Below are 15,338 nucleotides of genomic sequence, written 5' to 3'. Positions count from 1 at the left end.
AAACCAAGAAGAGAAGGATTAATATGGCATGATCCAACTCATGGACAGAAGTGGAGAAATAACTTGAGTGGTCTAGTTGCCATTATATTTTATGATCTCTCTGAATTATTACCAGAGACCTAAATGAGACTATTTATTATCTTACAGAAATGTGACAGATAGGGAGTCGGGCTGTAGCGCAGCGGGTTAAGCGCAGGTGGCGCAAAGCACAAGGACCGGCATAAGGATCCCGGTTCAAACCCCGGCTCCCCACCTGCTGGGGAGTCGCTTCACAGGCGGTGAAGCAGGTCTGCAGGTGTCTATATTTCTCTCCTCCTCTCTCTTTTCCCCTTCTCTCTCCATTTCTCTCTGTTCTATCCAACAACAACAACAATAACTACAACAATAAAAAAGGGAATAAATAAAATAAATAAAAAAAAGAAATGTGACAGATGACTTAATACTTTATTTTCAAAAATGTGCTACCTTGAGATCCATGAAACATGTTCCTTAGCTGGGAATAGTCTAGATTATATTTACGAATGCCTGTTTGGTGAGACTTTTTAAAAACTTGTTTGGCTGTTTACTTGTTTTTCAAGAGTACTGCTTAGCTCTGATTTATGATGGTGCTAGGGACTGAATCTCAGAACTCTGAGCCTCGGGTATGAAAGTGTTTTAAATAACCATTTTGCTATGTCTTCAACCACTTTGTAAGTTTTTTTTTTTTTTAACATTGTTTTATGGATTGGGCAAAGAGCAATGGGGAGAGAGATGGAAATAGAGAGACAGCTATATCACAGTTTCATGATTCTTTCCCTCTGTAGGTGGGGACTGGGGGCTTGAACCAGATCTTTGTCCATGGTAACATGGACACTTAACTAGGTATTCCACTTCTTTTTTATATTTTATTTATTTAATAATAAGAAAGATAGGAGGAGAAAGAACCAGACAGCACTCTTGTACATGTGCTGACAGGGATCGAACTCAGGACTTTATAGTGAGAGTATACTTTACTACGCCACCTCCCAGACCACCCAGGTATACACTTCCTGCACTCTTCCTTTCATAACCTTTTTAAAGTGATTATTATGAACAAAAGTATTTCAATTAAACTAATTTTTATTTTACTATATATATTTTCATTTTTTTTTCCTCCTCCAGGGTTATTGCTGGGCTCGGTGCCTGCACCATGAATCCACTGCTCCTGGAGGCCATTTTTCCCCCTTTTGTTGCCCTTGTTGTAGCTTCGTTGTGGTTATTATTATTGCCCTTGTTGACACAATTCGTTGTTGGATAGGGCAGAGAGAAATGGAGAGAGGAGGGGAAGACAGAGAAGGGGAGATAAAGATAGACACCTGCAGACCTGCTTCACCGCTTGTGAAGTGACTCCCCTGCAGGTGGGGAGCGGGGGCTCGAACCGGGATCCTTACTCCGGTCCCTGCGCTTTGCGCCACATGCGCTTAACCCACTGCGCCACTGCCTGACCCCCATATATTTTCTTTTTTAGGTTTTACTTTACAAAATTTAAAAGAGAAACCAGAGCACTACCAGTTGCACTATCTCATACATACCTCTTTTCTGTAAAGTTAATAAGCCATTGTATCAAAGCAGTTAATATACATAGTTAGGTTCAAGCAAATCATTTAATTAGGTCTTTATAACCTGCTAGGTCAGATGGGAAAAAAAACTTGATACATAGTATTAATGTGTGTTTTCATAACTGACTGAATAATTATACCCAGTGGTGATTTTAATGAATTTGTGTCAGCCTGAAGGAAGTTTTTCAGATGATATACCACAGGCACTTGCCCTTGACCTTGTCTGATATGAACAGATTTATCAATGAGTGAGATCAAGCTATCAGTAGAAATGCTTATAGAAAATCAGTTACTTGCAATACAGAAAAGTGAGTAAATGCATTGGGTAACAAGAGCAGCATGAAGAAGTTTTTAACTAAAAGATTAACAAAATCTATCAGTATGTAATTTGGTTGGAATAATTGTGAGAACCTGACTTGTAACCAAACTTCCAGCTGTCTAGATTCATTTTGAGGGGCATATAATTCAGCAATAGTACTTACATGAAAACACAGGGAGGAACATTTCCTGGAGGTGCATCAATGGTACACTATAATAATAAGAAGAAGCAGGAGATAAGAAAGAAGAAAATTAAGGCTATATTAATAAATTCAGGGTCGAATAATTGATCCTTGTTTATATTACCATATTCAGTTCTGATCAACAACTTTTTAAGGACTATATAAATGCACAGATTACAGAATTTGCCTGCAACTTACATGGTAACAACTTAGTTACCTCATACTCAAAAAAACTGAAAGGACTGAGGAACTCTTAACCTGAAAATGACTATATTTGATGGCTATATTAGAATAGTATGGGGAGTTGAGTGGTAGCACAGCGGGTTAAGTGCAGGTTCAAACCTCCAGCTCCACACCTGCAGGGGTGTCACTTCACAGGCTGTTAAACAGGTCTGCAGGTGTCTATCTTTCTCTCCCTCTCTCTGTCTTCCCCTCGTCTCCATTTCTCTTTGTACTCTCCTACAACAATGACATCAGTAACAACAATATATACTACAATAATAATAACTACAACAATAAAACAACAAGTGATTAAAAAATGGTTGTCGGGAGTTGGGTGGTAGCACAGTAGGTTAAATGCACGTGCGGCAAAGTGCAAGGACTGGCATAAGGACTGGCATAGGGATCATGGTTCAAGCCCTGGGTCTAAAAGGGAAAATAAATAATAAAATATTTTTAAAGAAATATACAAAAAATGGTTGTCTTGTATACTAAGAATGTAACTGTCTCTTTAAAAACATTACTTTTGTTATAACCTAGGGTGGAAAAGATCACAGCATCACTCTGCATTTTTATTGTCATTAATGAAATCCTTGGCAAGTCACATGGTCTATTTTATTCTAATTATTTCTAGTAATCTCCCTGATGCTTATTCTGTTCCATTAGAATAGGATTTTAATTTCTCAGGCTCTCTTTACTAAGTCTATATTAATTCACAAAAAAATTGCATTGAGTGGCCTGGGGTAGCACAGTGGATGGAGCACTGGACTTAAAAGCATTCCATCCTGAGTTTGATCTCCAGAATCTCATGTGCCAGAGTGATGCTCTGGATTGATTTCTTTTAAGTAATTTCTTCTTTTTTTTAAATTTTGTCTGTATTTTTAAAATTAAAATATTCTTATGTGGAGGAAGGACTATTTTGAATGGACCAAAGAGACTTAAAATTCTGCAAGAAATAATGAGGTATATTTTAGTTAAAAGAAGAACTACCTTAATGAGAAATTTTCAAAGATGGCAATATCTTTGTAAAAGGAATTGTGAAATACTATTTCCAGTGATGCTGACCCAAGTCAGGAAACACTGAAATGACATTGTTCTATGTGGTCAAGACTATAATATGCTTTGGTGGTGGGTGTGGTGTAGAACTATACATTGTAAACTTAAAATCTTGTAACATACTATCAGTAACAGATAAAAGAATTTTAAAAGACTGTAATCTGAAAAAGGCAACTCTACTAAGAAAAAGGTAGCTGGCTAATCTATCACTTCACAGTGAAGCCTTTTAATATCCTTAATAGGTATTAATGTACCTATAAGTATTTCTAATAAAACAATCGTGTAATGATGGGCCAACAGGTAGATCATGCATTTTATCATGCACAGGGACCTGGGTTTGAATCTTGAGCTACCATATGGGAGTGTCTGCAGAGTGGAATCCCAAAGAGCTGTGAGGTACTGTGGTATCTTTCCTTTTCTCTCCTGGCCCCTCACCCTCTATCAGATGTGTAGAACACTGGCCCATGGGGGTGTATTAATTTTGTGAAATCATTTGGTATGGCCATGCAAAGTTAACCTCGTCTTTTTTCATAACAACACTGAGGGATAGTTTTTAAGTAGATAATATTGTATGACCCATGAATGATGTTACAAATGTCCATATGACCCTTGGCATAGAAAAAAAACTTGCCCACATTTAATCCTGAAAAAATGAAAAAGAAAAGGAAGAAAGAAAAAAGAGAAAAAAGAAAAAGAAATGACTGCCAAGAGTGGTATAATCATTGCTGGCAGCATGAGTATAGTCGCGGCAATAATCCAGGTGACAACAAATAAAAATAAATGTGTAATGAATACATGAATGTATGCATTTAGAACTGGAAAGTAGAGGGGGCCAGATGATGGCACAGCTGATAGAATTAACATGCTATAATGTACAAGGACCTGGGGATCAAGCTCCTGGTCCCCACCTGTGGTGGGAAGGTTCTCAAGCAGTGGAGAAGTACTGCAGATTTCACTCTCCTCTTCTTCAACCCCTTTGTGTTTTTCTGTGTCAAAAAATAAATATCAAAATAATAAAAAAAAACTTGGGGGGAAGAAGAGGAAACTAAAGTATGAATAGCATTAATTGGCCTATTTATATTTATTTGCCCTTTGTTGCCCTTTTTATTGTTGTACATATTATTGTGGCTGTTAATGATGTTGTCATTTTTAGATAGGACAGAGAGAAATGTAGAGAGTAGAGGAAGGCAGAGAGGCGAAGAGAAAGATAGACACCTGCAGTCTGCTTCACCACCTGTGAAGCATCCTTCCTACAGGTGGGGGGCAAGAAAATGGGTCCTTGTGCATAGTATTAGTGTGCTTAACCAGGTGTGCCACCTCCAGACCCCGTAAATCCACTTTATCTTGTGGTCTAACCATACAATTTGTCTCATCTGAATAGCACTAGGCCTCAAGACAACTGTAAAATGTCTCTGTCAACTTTTTTACTTTTTGGAATTTTAAATTTAAAAATTTTATTTGTGACTAATAGTAGGTTACAAAATTGTAAGATTACAGTGCATAGTTCCACACTCCACCAGGGTTCTGAGTCCCTGGTCCCCGGGTCCCCAGAGGCCTGTGGCCAGGCAGTGGCACCTCTTCTCAGACTCCCCTTCAGCCCAAGAACTGGCTCTGCAGGCCGCTGTGCTCCTAGGCCTCCCCAAGGAATGCCCCAACCCTACCGCCTGGTCCCCAAAGTGGGAACAGCCATAGTCTAACCTGCACAAAGGCCCCCTAGAAGAAGAGTCTCCTCAGCATATAGCCCTCAAAATGGCGGCCTTGCACCCAGAGGTGGCCTCTTGCCCAGTCCCTGCCACACAAGAGCACCTGTGTGACAGAGTCTGCACCTGGCTCTTGTAGGGGTGGGATTTTGTGACATCACATCAACCCCTGCCCTCCAGACTGAGCCTGTGCACTGGAAGTCCCCAAGTCCCTAGTCTATGGTTTTCCTTAACAGAGGAACCTGGCTGGAAACCTGGGGAGCGCAGTTATCAGTTGCTTGCTACTTGTGGTGGGCTATTTACATCCCATTTTTCAGTCTTATTTCTCACTTGTTCAATTTCCTGTCATCCATGTTTGTCTCTTTGTTCAACTTTCTTCTCATCAGGTTTAATCAACATGGAGACAAATAGAATATTTTGAAATTCCTCTTAAAAGATCAAAATTTCTTAGACTCCATAATTCTATGACATGAGAAAGCAAGCATAGTGTAGGCCATATCTTTAATAGAGATAGATCTCCAGAGTAACATATAATGATACAAATGGAGCTATTAAACAGAATGCACTCTAGAACATGTTTAAAATTCAATAATAAATCATAGAAGGATTTCACTGCAGGAAAATACAAAATGTATTTAATATAAAAATATCAAGAAAAATGTGAAAATCAAGTAATAAATTGAAACCCCATAATAAAACAAAACAATATTAAATAAAGTAAATGAACATATAACTAGTGTCATTACTATAAAACTATTGTAAACTACCCTGCAAGAAGGTAATGAACACAAGGTTCTCAGTTTTTCTTCTTTCATTTAGGACAGCCAGTGTAACCAGGTAATTAGTATGAATGAAGAAGAGCTAGGAAGTCAACTATTATACACAATCATCATAAGAGGAGTATATTTACATATGTTGACAATACACTATAATAAAAACAACCACAATTATATATTTTTTCAATGGTATGAATTTAAAAATACAAAAACAATACAATTACTGTGAATTTTCATAAACAAAAAGGAAAGTTAAGTTCAGTAAGACTGGAGGAAAAAACAAATGTCAAAATGATTTTCTAAAGAATTTATAATCATTTTTTAAAACCTTAAATGAATAGAGCAAAAGTTCCCATGACAGAATAAAACATAAGCAGAAAAATATCAGAAGAAATGGGCATAAGCAACAATCCCTAAACAGTAGAAACAATGCCCTGGAACAAGTCACTTCAAGCACCAGGAACAACATACCTGCTGGGCTGTGGGAGGGAGGGAGCCAGTCTGGCCACCTGAGGCCACAGTGGCCCCTGCTGTGGGGAGAGGAATGGTCCAGAGAGCAGGGCAGCTCAGGACCAGCTGTCCACACTGCCCAGACACTCCCCAGGCCGGACCCTGGGAGGATACAGGGAGGATTCTGATAGGCCACCTTTTTATGACATCACAATGAGCCCTGCCTCAACCTGAGCTGCTCTACAGGATGACTGAAATTTTAGTGAGTGCTTCACTAAATAGGTCATTAAGGGGGTAATCAAGTTGTGTCACTTCACTTGTCCTTTTAAAGAAGATAACAGTTCAGTTCTAAAATAAAATTGCTGCAAAATATTGTCTGATTTTGATGTTTGATAACAAAGTCCCATTTACTCCATCTGTCTTTTTTTTTTTTTTTTTTTTTGCCTGCCCTGTGGACTCATGGGTACTTCCATTTTTAAGACTGGTTGTCTGTTGAAGAGCATTGTATGGAATAACATTATAAGCCTCCCAACTGCTGGAAATGTGTGTATTTCACCAAACCTAAAGAAATACAGAAGAACTACTTAAAAGTAGTCTTTATTTCAGAACCATACTTGTAAACAAGAAGAATCAATTAAGGAGGGAGTCAGGAGTGACGCACAGGCCCAGGATTCAAACCTCCACTCCCAGCAGCAGGAGGAAACTTTCACAAGTGAGGAAAGCAGGTCTGCAAGTGTCTCTTTTTCTATCTCCTTCTCTATCTCTCTCTTCACCTCTCAGTTTCTTTCTGTCCTAACAAAATAAAAAGTAGAAAAAAAAGACAGAAGCTAAAGGTCAAATTGGTGAGCTGGAAGGGTAGAGAAAGTCGATTCTCTCCCATTCCAAACAACTTAATTAAGGATTCCTGCTAGCTCTTTTGTAATTACAGAAGTTTATTTTTTTTCTGCTGTCAAAAGTATTTTAAAATGTCATCTTGAAATAGAAATGTCTCTTTGTCTCTCTTCCTTGTCTCTTGATTTCTCTCTGTCGTATAAAACTAAATAAATAAAGTGGAAAATCTTTTAAAATTACAAATAAACTAGTAGGCTGAGAGATAGCACAGTGGATAAAGTATTGGACATTTAAGCATAAGTTCCCAAGTTCAATCCCCAGCAGCACATGTACCAGAATGATGTCTGGTTCTTTCTCTTCCAGTCATTCTCATAAATAAATAAATAAATAAATAAATAAATAAATAAATAAATAAAAATAAATAAAACAAATGGCCAATGATGGGATGCTTGGTTTGGAACTAGTTTGGTCAAACTTCATACATAAACCTAATTGTAGTATAAAACGTTTTCTTACAATTATAAAATTAACTAAACTTAAATTATATTCCAGGGTGATACATGTTAACTGTAGTGTTACTATAAATAAATGAGCACACTAAAAAAAGAAAGAAAAGAAGGTGGAGATGTATGATCCAGGACATGGGAGCCACCATTTACACTCTGCTTCAATGTTAGCAAAGTGAAGATTCTGCCAGGGCTGCCTAGGGGGGAGAGTGGATGACCAGCAGGATTTGAAAGTCACACAGATTTACAAGCAAAGCTACCTAAGACAAGACACCCCTACTCTCTGCACTGCTAGTGCCAGCCCAGGTTCTCTGAATTGGAGCCCATGGATAATAAGTTGTGCCACATTCCCTTGCTGTCTCCACTTGGAGGTACTCACTTTTGCCCACAATGGACATGTTCTTATTCTTTTCAAAGCTAATGTAGTATGCAAAAAAGGAGAAAGAGACCACAAAGCAGTCTGGAAGAAGAAGGTGGGTCAGCACCAGGTACCTCAGATATGCCTGTTTTCTCTCTAACAGACCCACCTCTCCAGTGGCAATGTATTCACAGGAATGTTTAAGAATATCACCAGGGAGGGCACCAAAGTAAAAACCCTGGGGTGAGGGTGGATATTCGGCTTCCCGGGGTGGCAGAGTTGTGTGTGGGTGGGATGAGACACAGTCTATTGGTGGTGGGAATGCTATTTATGTACACTTCTTTTAATTTGTAGTCATATAGATCACTATTTAAGTAATATGAGAGGGGAAAATTGTTTGTATATCTCAAACTCTTTAAAGCACAGACTGGGATTTTTTTAATTCATAGCCTGAGTCTTTGATAAGTTGACTCTCTCAAAATCCTAGACCAGGGAGAACACAAGCAACTGGTGGCACAGCTATATACAAAAAATGTCAAAGGACATAAATGATGGTGATGTTGGGTATGATACAGCAAATCCTAATAAAGGGATTTTTCAAAGTAAACCCAATTCTCTAATTTCATTCCAGGTGGTTCACTTCCTATCAAAGTCCCAAAACCTAGATATAGACCAGATACCATAAGATAGAGCAAATGTTCACATGTATCCACAAACTAGGGCAAAATATATACCTGAAAGCAAAAGTACACAATAGTCTGCAGTGAGTCAGTATGAAGTTCCTAATGAAATAGTATCTAATCAGACTTAGAGACCTTCCTCACCTACTTCCTATTACAGTTCTCTTACTCACACCAAAGCTCACCTAATCAAATCAAGGACTGAAAAAATTGAATAAGGGCAAGAGATTGGCATACTTTAAAGATGATTCTGTAGTCACTATCAGGTCACCCATCAGCTGGGGCCCTATGCGAGAAGTTCTGAGATTCCCAAAGAGACATTATGGGCCTAGAACTCAAATAAATCCTTCTCTCCATTGTTACTGGTAATCTCTATCAGGAACAACAAAATTGACCCCTCTGTGTGCCCACATACGACCTTGCCCTCAACTTGAATCAACAATGGTAGAGAGAATGGTCCTCACACTGAAGGGAGGATGGACAACATACTCTATGCTACACCTGAGGAAGATGGGCCCGAAATTGGGGTAGGTTGGCATATTCCTACTTATGACCACAGAATGTGAGCTCAGATCTACAGGGATGCAGAGGTCACCTAGGCTCCTAAGCTGAATTTGGGCCCCAGACCAAATCAAATCAGTGGAGTTTACAGTTAACAATATTTATACCTTGTTCCCATATTAGGGGGGTACTCTCTTCTCTGATTCAGCTTTTGTCCCTTTTCCAGCCATGACATCATTTCCCAGACAATAACTTTGATCCACTGGTGTATCAGATTTCAGGCTCAGTGGAAAAAAAAAAAACTGGTATAGCCATAGGCCCTTTGGAATTTAACTAAAATATGCCTACTAGCTCTCTACAAAATGAAGAACCCCCCCCAACATTTCATCTGCACTATTCCAGCCTCTGGGTCCATATCTGGTCAATAATTTGGCTTTGTATGTTAACTCTCTTTTCAGCCGCCAGGCTCCATATGCTAGCTGGATGCCAACCAGACTTCCATAGACAGAAGAGCCCACCAATGTGTCCTGGAGCTCCGCTTCCCCAGAGACTTTCCCCACTAGGGAAAGAGATAGACAGGCTGGGAGTATGGATTGACCTGTTAATGTCCGTGTTCAGCGGGGAAGCAATTACAGAAGCCAGACTTTCCACCTTCTGCAACCCATAATGACCCTGGGTCCATACTCCCAGAGGGATAAAGAATAGGGAAGCTATCAGGGGAGGGGATGGGATACGGAGAGCCGGTGGTGGGAATTGTGTGGAGTTGTACCCCTCTTATCCTATGATTTGGTCAAAGTCTCCTTTTTATAAATACAAAAAAAAAAAAAAAGAACAAAACAAACTTAATACAGATCAAAGAAAGATACCATGGTATCCAATAGTGGATTCTACTTTAAAAAAATGGAGAAGACTTCCAATAAATAGCATTGCAAACAATAGAGGATATTTCACAAATGATAACACAGAAATCCACAAAATAATATGAAACTTCTACAAAGAACTATACACCACAAATCTAGAGAACTGGAAGGAATGGGTGAATTCCTGGAAATATATGCTCTTCCAAAACTGCAACAATAATAAAACAAAATGTAAATGCACCAATCACAGACAGAAAAAAAAATCAAAACTGTTATTAAGAATCTTCCCAATAACAAAAGTCCTGGATCAGAGAGCTTTACAAATGAATTCTACAAAACCTTCAGCAAACATTAAATACCTATACTTCTAAAGCTCTTCCATAAGATTGAAGTGACAGGAACACTGCCTTCCACCTTCTATGAAGCCCACATCACCCTGATACCAAAAGCAGATAGGGACACGCCAAAAAAGGAAAACTAAAGACCAACATCTCTGATGAACATAGATGTCAAAATATTGAACAGGAGCTTGGCCAACAAGATACAACAGTATATAAAAAAATTGTTCATCATGACCAAGTGGGATTTATCCCAGGAATGTAAGGCTGGTACAACACACGAAAGTCAATCAATATTATTCACCACATCAATAAAAGCAAAAACAAAAACCACATGGCTATCTCAATAGCTGCTGAGAAAGCCTTTGACAAAATCCAAAACCCATTGATCAAAACACTGCAAAAAATGGGAAAGATGGGAAATTCCTCCATATAGTGGAATCCATATAGAATAAACGTACAGCCAACATCATACTCAATGAACAGAAGCTGAAAGCATTCCCCCTCAGATCGGGGACTAGATAGGGCTGTCCATCATCACAATTACTCTTCAATATAGTATTGGAAGTTCTTGCCATAGCAATCAGGCAAGAGAAATAAATCAAAGGAATATAGATTGGAAGCGAAGAAGTCAATCTCTCACTATTTACAGATGACATGGTAGTATACATAGAAAAACCTAAAGAATCCAGCAGAAAACAACCGGAAGTTATTAGGCAGAAAACTACTGAAACGTGTCAGGACAGAAAGTCAATGTACAAAAGTTAGTGGCATTTCTTTATGCAAGCACTAAATCTGAAGAAGAGGACACCCAGAAATCAGTCCCATTCACTGTTACAGCAAAACCAATAAAATGCCTAGGAATAAACCTGACCAAAGAAGTGAAAGACTTGTATACTAAAAACTATGAGTCACTATTTAAGGAAATAGAAAATGATAACAAGAAATGGAAAGACATCCAATGCTCATGGATTGGAAGAATTAATATCTTCAAAATGAATATTCTTCCCAGAGCCATACAGAAATTTAACATGATACCCATCATAGATCCACCAAGCTTCTTTAAATGAATAAAACAAAAATTATGATCATTTATCTACAACCAGAAAACACATGGAAGTGCCAAAACTAAAACTATCTTGAGGAAAAGAAACAAATGGAGACATCACATGACCAGATCTCTAACTATATTATAAGGCCATCATCATCAAAACAGCCTGGTACTGGAACAAAAATAGGCACACAGTCCAGTGGAACAGATTTGAAGGCCAAGAACTAAACCCCTATACTTATGGACCTCGAATCTTTAATAAGGGGGCCCAAAGAATAAAATGGAGAAAGAAAGTCCTTTTCAATAAATGGTGCTGGGAAAACTGGGCTGAAACATGCAGAAGACTGAAACAGAAACTCTTCATCTCACAAAAAAACAAAAATAAACTCCAGATGGATCAAGGACAAGGATGTTAGACCAGAAACTATCAAATACTTAGAGGAAAACATTGATGGAACACTTCCCCCACCTAAATCTCAAGGACATCTTTGATGAAACAAACCCAGTTTCAAGGAAGACTAAAGCAGAAACAAACTAATGGGACTATATCAAATTGAAAAGCTTCTGCACAGTCAAAGAAACTATCACACAAACAACGAGATACATCACAGAATGGGGAAAAAAATCTTCATATGCCATACATCAAACAAGAGACTAAAAACCAAAATATACAAAGAGCTCAGCAAACTTAGCAACAAAAAGCAAATGACCCCATCCAAAACTGGACAGAAGATATGAACAGAACATTCCCTACAGAAGAGATCCAAAAGGCTAACAAACACATGAAAAATTGCTCCAGGTCAGTGACTGTCAGAGAAATGCAAATAAAGACAACATTGAGATAACACCTCACGTCTGTGAGAAAGTCATACATCAAAAAGGACAGCAGAAATAACTGCTGGAAAGGCTGTGGGGACAAAGGAACCCTTTTGTACTGCTGGTGGGAATGTAACTTTGTCCAACCTCTGTGGAGAGCAGTCTGGAAAACTCACAAGGCTAGACATGGACTTTCCATATGACCCAGCAATTTCACTCCTGGGGATATACCCCAAGGACTCCCTAACCCCTAACCATGTGTACACCTATGCTCATAGCAGAAAAATTCATAATAGCTAAAACCTGGAAGCAACCCAGGTGTCCTACAACAGATGAGTGGCTGAGGAAACTGTGGTATATATACACGATGGAATACTATGAAGCTATTAAGAACAAATGAACCCACTTTCTCTCACCCATCTTGAATATGGACCTAGAAGGAATTATGTTAAATGAGCAAAGTCAGAAAGATAAAGATGAGTATGGGATGATCCCACTCAAAAACAGAAGTTGAGAAAGAATAACAGAAAGGAAAACTCAAAGCAGGATTTGACTGAATTTGGAGTAGAGCACCAAATCAAAAACCCTGGGTTGAGGGTGAGGGTGGATGTTTGGCTTCACGGGATAGATGGGGTTGGGGGGATGATGGGATGGAACACAGTCTTTTGGTGGTGGGAATGATGTTTATGTACACACCTATTAATTTGTAGTCATATAAATCACTAAGTAATATGGAAAAGGAAAAACTGAATGTCTCAAACTTTTTAAAGCACAGACTGAGTCTTTTTAATACATAGGCTGAGTCTTTGATATATTAACTCTTTTAAAATCTTAGACCAGGGAGAACAGAAGCAATCAGTGGCATAGCTATATAGAAATAATGTTATGGGGCCGGATGGTGGCTTACCTGGTCAAGCGCACATGTTGCAGTACACAAGGACCCAGGATTGAGCCCCAGGTCCCCACCTGCAAAAGGTGAGCTTTGCAAGTGGTGAAGCAGGGCTGCAGGTGTCTCTCTCTCCCACTCTATCTCCCCATCCCTCTCAATTTCTGATTGTCTCTATCCAATAAAAACATTAATAAAAAATTATAAAGGAAAAAATGTTAAAGGACATAAATTATGGTAATGTTGTGCATGATACATTATATCTTATGAAATTGTTTTTTCAAAATTAACTCAATTTCCAAACACTGTGATTTTGCAATAACTCTCTATTGTCTTCTTAAACCCTAAGACAGCAGGAACCTCCCATTTCCTCTATAGAGCATATATTTCCCACAGTCCTGGAACCTCTGGGGCGGGGCTCACTTTCCTGCAAGTTTCTCTCAAGTCATAGGAAATGATAATTCATTCACCTATCCCAACCTAATCAACACAACTAGTACCACCGCAGCATGCTTCACTTCAGACTGTGTCCAGAGACATAAGGCATGCAATGCCAACCCTTCAGCCTCATTACTCAGGTGAGACCTTTCCTTTCATAGTATTCTCTAATTCCATTCCAGGTGGTTCAATTTCTATCCAAGTCCCAAAACCTAGATATAGACCAGGTCCTGTGAGATAGAGCAAATGTTCACATGTATCCATATATTAGGGCAAAATATATACCTGAAAGCAAAAGTACACAGCAGTTTGTAGTGAGTCAGTATCAATTTCATAATGAAATAGTATCTACTTAGACTTAGATACCCTCCTCACCTACATTCTATTACAGTTATCTCACTGACTCCAAAGCTCACCTTATCAAAGCAAGGACTGCAAAAGGTGAATAAAGGGGGAGAGACTGACATACTTTAATGATGACTCTTTAGACACTATCAGCCCATTCCATCAGCTGGAGTCCTACATTCCTAAACAGACTTCATGGGCCTAAACCTCAAATAAATAACTCTCTCCATTGTTACCAATAATTTCTACCAGAAACAACAAAACAGACCCCTTTTGTGGGCCCTATAGGACCTTGCCCTCAACTTGAATCAACAATGGTAGAGAATGTTTCATCCTCCCTTGAGGATGGACAACATATGTGATGCTACACCTGAGCAAGATGGGTCCTGAAATTGGGGCAGCTTGGCATGTTCCTACTCATGACTACAGAATGTGAGCTCAGATCTAGAGGGACGCAGATGTCACATAGGCTCCTAAGCTAATTATGGGCCCCAGATCACATCAAATCAATGGGGTTTACATTAAATATTTATACCCCCTTCTCATATTAGAGTGCTACTCTCTACCCTGATCCAGCTTTCTGGTCCTTTTCCCAGACATGACATAATCTCCACAGACAATAACTTGGATACACTGGTGTATCAGATTTCAGGCTAGGGGCAAAAATAAATAGGAAAGAAAAAACAATCAACCAACCAACAAACAAAAAACTAGCATAACCACAGGCCCTTTAGAATTTAACTAAAATATGACTCCTAGCTATCTAAAAAATGGAGGACCCCCTAAAACTCTTCATCTGCATTATTCTAGCCCTTAGGTCCATTATTCGACAACAATTTGTTTGGCTTTGTATGTTAACTCTCTATTCAACTACCATGTTCCAGATGTTAGCATGCCAACCAGACTTCCCTGAAAAGACAACCCCACCAATATGTACTGGAGCTCCACTTGCCCAGAGACATACCCACTAGGTAATGAGACATGCTTGGAGTATGGATCCAACTGTCAGTGCCCATGTTCAATGGGGAAGCAATTACAGAAACCAGACCTTCATGCTTTTGCATCCCTCGATGATCTTGGGTCCATACTCCCAGAGGGTTAAAGAATAGGAAAACTATCAGAGGAGGGGATAGGATACACAGTTCCGGTTGTGGGAATTGTACAATGCTGCACCCCTCTTATCCTATGGTTTTGTCAATGTTTCCTTTTTAGAAATAAAAAACATTTTTTAAAAAGAAAAATAATAACAGAAAGGAAAACTCAAAGCAGGATTTGACTAAATTTGGAATAGGGCAGCAAAAAAAAAAAAAAAACCCTTTGTTGAGGGTGAGGATGGATGTTTGGCTTCATGGGGACACAGTCTTTTGGTAGTGGGAATGGTGTTTATGTACACTCCCATTAATTTGTAGTCATATAAATCACTATTTAAGTAATATGGGGGGAAACTGAT

The sequence above is a fragment of the Erinaceus europaeus genome, chromosome 9 (genome assembly GCF_950295315.1).
Source record: "Erinaceus europaeus chromosome 9, mEriEur2.1, whole genome shotgun sequence".
NCBI lineage: Eukaryota > Metazoa > Chordata > Mammalia > Eulipotyphla > Erinaceidae > Erinaceus > Erinaceus europaeus.
This window is presented reverse-complemented; position numbering follows the sequence as displayed.